At 39.4% G+C, this 5622-nt stretch overlaps 1 non-coding gene across 1 annotated transcript; it reads left to right on the top strand.

Moving 5' to 3' along the window:
* Positions 1–4928: 4928 nt before the first annotated feature.
* On the top strand, positions 4929–5035 carry LOC145151806 (small nucleolar RNA R71). Its single transcript, XR_013732360.1, has one exon. It is a non-coding gene; the product is annotated as a small nucleolar RNA R71 (small nucleolar RNA).
* Positions 5036–5622: the final 587 nt, after the last annotated feature.

Raw genomic sequence — 5622 nt, 5'->3', positions numbered from 1 at the left:
TATAGATTCGTCTCGACTCGTCGAGTCCACAACCGACTCGACGAGTCCCTCATTAAATTCCTGTGTACGGCAAGTCAAGGACTCCCGTGCTTCGCGAATCTTCGTGGGAACTCGTCGAGTAGACGTCCCTACTCGCCGAGTCCTTTGTGTTTTTTGATCCTTTCTTCTTTTGTTCACTCCAAAGCTTTCCGATAGCTACTCCTGCTTCCTTTTGCTTCCGAGCACTTCTTTTGGACTGAAAATATAATTCAAACATAATTAAGTACCTTTTGTCCATAATATGCAATTAAATAGCTAATAAATGCTAAAACTTTATACTAAATATACGGCTAAACATGCACATATCAAAATACCCCACACTTGGCTTTTGCTTGCCCCCAAGCAAAACTGAATTTTAAACGTACTAACATTACATATGACAATCCCAATCGAACCCAGCCGTTATGCCAAGACCGCAACGCATGCATTTGTGTCTAAAATTTTTCCTAAGGACCCCCCTTAATCCTAAATACTTACAATCCTCATAAACACTAGCCCACTTTTTCCGAACAATGCTCATTTTATGCATCCCTCCGAATCCATCCGCAGAAAACCTCCTAGCCTCAAGGTATTTTTGGTTGAGCAACCCAAGCATACATAATCTAGATAATTACAACTTTTTGATACCACTATGGAGCTATTTTTGGAATTCTTCACTTCTTTGATATTTGATCTTTGATTTCTTTGAATTCACCACCTTCTTTGTTTGATTTTTGGTATCTTCAACTTTTTGCATCTTCGGAATTTTGATCTTTTGATCTTCACTTTAATTGCTCCAAAATTCTTACAACTTTTCTTGTAATTCTCTCTCTTTTTTTTACATGTAACTCACTTTTTTTCACTCAATACCTACATGATTAAGCAGGGGCGCTCAACTTCAACCTTTATTGATTAAAGATAAAAATTTTCCTGGATACATTTCTAGTACACGATGGTAAACATATTGCATCCCTCAAACTAAGTGAGGTTGTGTTTTTGTCCCATGATTTCAGTAGAATAAGGGAGGCCACAAATGCACTAGAACGTGTATAGGCTCAACTAAACATTTGGGTCTTCATAAAATCATCAAACATAATACTAGCATGATTCCTAATTGCTTTTACCAAAATTTTCTAAATTAAGTCCTAGCAATTTTTACGCAAAAATTTCAAAATTTTCAAATTTTAACTAAAATTTTAACTAATGTAACCAACCCCCTACCCCACACTTAATCTATGAAATGTCCCCATTGCATATTATGCATGATAAAGAATAATAAAGTAAAGAGGGAATTAGAACAAACTCCCCTGGGATAGTAGTTGCGAGGTTGATCTTCTTCATTGAAAGCTCCATCTTCAGCTATCCTTAGACATGGGAACAGCTCATCCATGCGTTGGGCGTCAAATATCCTGTGGTAACAGCTCCAAAAGTGCAGGAAAAACTTTCGAAAATCTCTAGAAATGAACCTTCTTGATAAAAAAACTTATTGTGGGTATATAGTCGTCAAGCCTGAAGCTAAGTTGTGCAATTCGTAGACACTCGTCGAGTATAGGAAAGGACTCGCCGTGTTGAGTCGTGAAAATGCAGAATTCATGGTTTTACGCTTGGACTCGTCGGGTCAGTAAATGCACTCGATGAGTCAGTCGTTGGGTGAAAAATTTTCTGCTTTCTGCTCCAAGTCTTTTTGATAAAAACTAACCACGTCAGAATCATATTAAATCTAATATTTCTCTTCAGTAATTAGACTCATGTGAACGCTCCTCATGACCAGACTCGATAGTTGAACTTCACTCTCGCTTCCGCCTAGACTCGAAACTCCTATTACTCGTGAGACTCTTTGTAAGCAACCCATTTTCAAACTCTGAAAAGACACTAAACAAACCATGAGAAATTAAAAATCCTAATTACTAGAAGTTCCAACAAACAACTAAACAAAGACAAAACAAATTGTTCAACAAAACACAAAACATAAATCAATCTTCATCTTCTTCCTCATCATTATCATCATGCATTGCCCCACTCTCTCCGGCTCCACTTTGCCTTGCGCTTATCCTCTCCTCCCAAGTTGGTACATAAGGAAATTTGCCTCCGTCCACATGTTGGATGTTAAAGTGAGCAAACATTTGGATGAAAGACTGGTTTGCAAAATTCACTCCTCTTGCCAAATCATCTTGATATTGCCTTCCTTCAACATTAAACCATTCCGGGTAGGAGAGTTAAACCACCCCACACTCAGACCATGCTTACCCTCAAGTAGTCATGTTTTTGGACAATTAAAAGATGAAAATAAATAAATCCTAAAAACAAAAATAAAACTAAAGAAAAAGTAAAAGAAAGCAAACTCTAGGGACGGGTTGCCTCCCGTTAAGCGCTTCTTTTTGAGGAGTCGTTAGCTGGACTCCTTCCTGCTCTACGTTTCTTCGTTTTCCTCCATCGGGAATTCACACTTAATCTTTTGTTGTTTAAACTTTGTCTTGTAAGCATGTATCTTTCTTTTATACGCCCGTCTCAATTCGTCTCTCCTTTTCCTCGCAACATCCTCTTGTATAGCATAACTGATCCATTTCCCAACCTTTTTCTTCTTCACCCCGTTCCTTGAACCTATCTTTTGTACTCCTTCTTTGTCAATCTCGATTTCTCGTATAGTTGCCACCTTATCCTCACTTGATATTAAGGATTCCTCCTTATTTTCTAAATAATCTGGTGGTTCAAATGCACATACTTCATAATTAGTAGACACTCGGGCTCGAGGTTTGGTTCTCTTGATTGTATTTGACTCGATCTCTCGATTAGCCATAAGTGACTCAATGGATGAGTTATTCACATCATTATTCCAACCCCTTGCATTCTCCTTTTCTCCCAAACTTACCCTCTCGTCAAGTTGGATCGCTTCTTCTTTTATCATGGTGTCAAGGTAAGCCAATTGTGCGTGTTGGAAGTTAAAGTTTTCCACAATTTCAGCCTCTTCTATTGGACTTCCCAAAGGATCAGGAGAAGTGTACATGTCAAGATCAGAAAAGGAACTTGTAAGAAGCAAGTTAAGATTTTCATGATTCTTGAGGTTCTCAATTGGACTCGTCGAGTCAGTCGATGCGACTCGGCGAGTCTATGAGGTTTCCATAATTTTTGTTGTTTCTTCTGACTCAGCTTCCTCTAACAACCTTTCTATTTCCTTTAAATCTTCTCCAGCATCGAAATTCCCTTCAGAAGGTAATAGAAATTTGTTTGGATTTTCTTCTTGTAAAAGTGCAAGCTCTCTTTCTAACACTTCATCATCCAAATCCACTAAGGAAATTTCCCCGTTTTTCATCCTTTCATTCTTCTTCTCTTGTTCCGCTTTAAACACCACTGAATCATTCCCTACCCTTAGTGTTAGTGTAGATTCGCACACATCGACTATTGCACAAGCGGTATTCAAAAATGGTCTTCCAAGAATGATTGGAACTCTAGGGTCTTCTTCCATGTCAAGAAGTACAAAGTCAACGGGAAACACAAATTTATCGACTTTGATGAGAAGATCTTCGCATACTCCTCTTGGATTTATTATTGTCTTATCGGCTAAATGGATCTTCATACGAATCGACTTTGGCTCCGGCAAATTTAGCTTCTTGAAGAAATAATAAGGCATTAGATTAGTGCTTGCACCCGAATCGGTCAACGCATGAGTAGAGATTATGTTCCCAAATTGACAAGGTATGGAGATGCTTCCCGGATCACACCTCTTTTCTGGCAGTTCATTTAGCAATACTTCAGCAACTTCTTCCATATTTTGTCTAGTGGTGAAGAGGTTCTTAAGCAAAGTTGCATGCTTGGGTGTATGAAGTATTGTTTCAACAAATGGAATGTTCACTTGAAGGGTCCTCACTTGCTCCATAAATCTTCTATATTGTTGAATCTGCTCATCTGGTATGGCTCGGATTGGAAATGGCAAAGGGGGCCTGTAAGATTTCAAAAGAGAACAATTTTTCTCATCAGCTCTCGGACTCGTCGAGTCCATTATACCGACTCGGCGAGTCGAATCGGGTTTGCTCGAATTTCTTTCAATCTCCTCTTCTGTTTGCACCTTACTGAGTTTCTTCTGAATAGAGGTCAAAGGAGTGAAAATTTTGTCAGAATTAGTGGTTATCACATTTAGATGCGCCATTTTTGGATTTTGTTCGGTATTGCTCGGAAGTTCACCAAGTGTTCTTTGATTTATTTGTTGTGCAAGCTGTCCTATCTGCTTTTCAATGTTATGAATGGAGGCTTGATGATTCCTAAGCAAATTTTGTTGATCTTTCATCATAGCTTGATGATCTTTAAGCATTACTCGTTGCTCCTTCAATTCAACGTCGGTATCATTGTGTCTCTTCTTAGAAGCAGCTACAAACCTTGTGAACATCTCTTCCAAATCAGCTCTCTTTTCCATAACCGGTTCCTCCTTTTGATAGAAACCCCATTCTTTTTGCTTGTATTTCTCATCCTTTGCCTTTTTGTACTCGTCATACGGGAGCCATTCCTTCTTCGGTTTCCGCCAATTATCATCAAATCTATCGCCACTTGAATAGAATACTTGAGCTTTCTTGTTTCCATTCTCATCCAAATCACAATCTTTAGTAAGATGAGGTTCGTTACAATTTTCACATCCAACCTGAATAGCATGGATTGTTTCATCCATCTTAGTCATCGTCCGATCTAAACTATCTAGTTTAGCCATCATTGCCGCCATGCTATTGTTTACAGTGTTCACCACCCCCTACTTACTTCATTCCGTGGGTTATGATATTCTCTAGAATGTTTAGAGAATTCCTCAATTAATTCCTTGATCACCGGGGGTGGCTTCTTGGTGAGCGGTCCTTGCGAGTCAAGAAGCTGCCTTGTATTCACATTTACCCCCATCATAAAAAATGGAGACTTCTTGTTGGCTATTAAGATCGTTATGTGGGAAATTCCTTAGTGGGCCCTTGTATCTCTCCCATGCCTCATAAAGGGACTCTCCAGCTTGTTGTTCAAAGTTGGCAATAGCTTTCTTCAACTTGGCTATCTTTGAAGGTGGGCAAAACTGTTCAATAAATTCTTCCTTCATCTTAGCCCATGTAGTGATGGATCCGGGAGGGAGTGACTTGAGCTAATCCTTTGCAGCACCTTTGAAGGTGACGGGAAGCATACAAAGCAGTTGGGTCTCGCGAGGCACATTTGGAACATTAAAATAATCAACTACATCGTTGACCTCATCCAAGTTTTATAGGCATCTTCGTGATCTTTACCGTAGAAGGGAATCTCCTTTAGTTGAGCAAGTATGTGACCTTTAAGCTCAAAGTTGGCAGTTGCGGGAATTGCGGGTTGCACAAGTCACGGGCCGGTATCGTCACGTATTCCTTTCTTCCATTCTCCCATGGGAACTTCATCGATGTTGGCCATGGGATTATCTAGTTCGCCTTCAAAGTCGCTTTCTTCTTTGTATTCGGTTTCGTAGTCGTATTCGACCTCGACTTCTTTTGGATTATCTTCAATATTCTCTAACTTGCTTTCTTCGCTCTTTCGACTACTGGTCTCTCCGGGTTTCTTGTTCTTTTTCTTCCCAAAAACCGTTTTCAAGCTCGCCAAATGTGACTTTTTAGGTGT

This window comes from Lactuca virosa, chromosome 1 (genome assembly GCF_052849685.1).
Source record: "Lactuca virosa cultivar CGN04683 chromosome 1, Lactuca_virosa_CGN04683_v6, whole genome shotgun sequence".
Classification (NCBI taxonomy): Eukaryota; Viridiplantae; Streptophyta; class Magnoliopsida; order Asterales; family Asteraceae; genus Lactuca; species Lactuca virosa.
The sequence above is the reverse complement of the archived record's forward strand: the minus strand, read 5'-3'. Positions and strand labels throughout refer to the sequence as shown.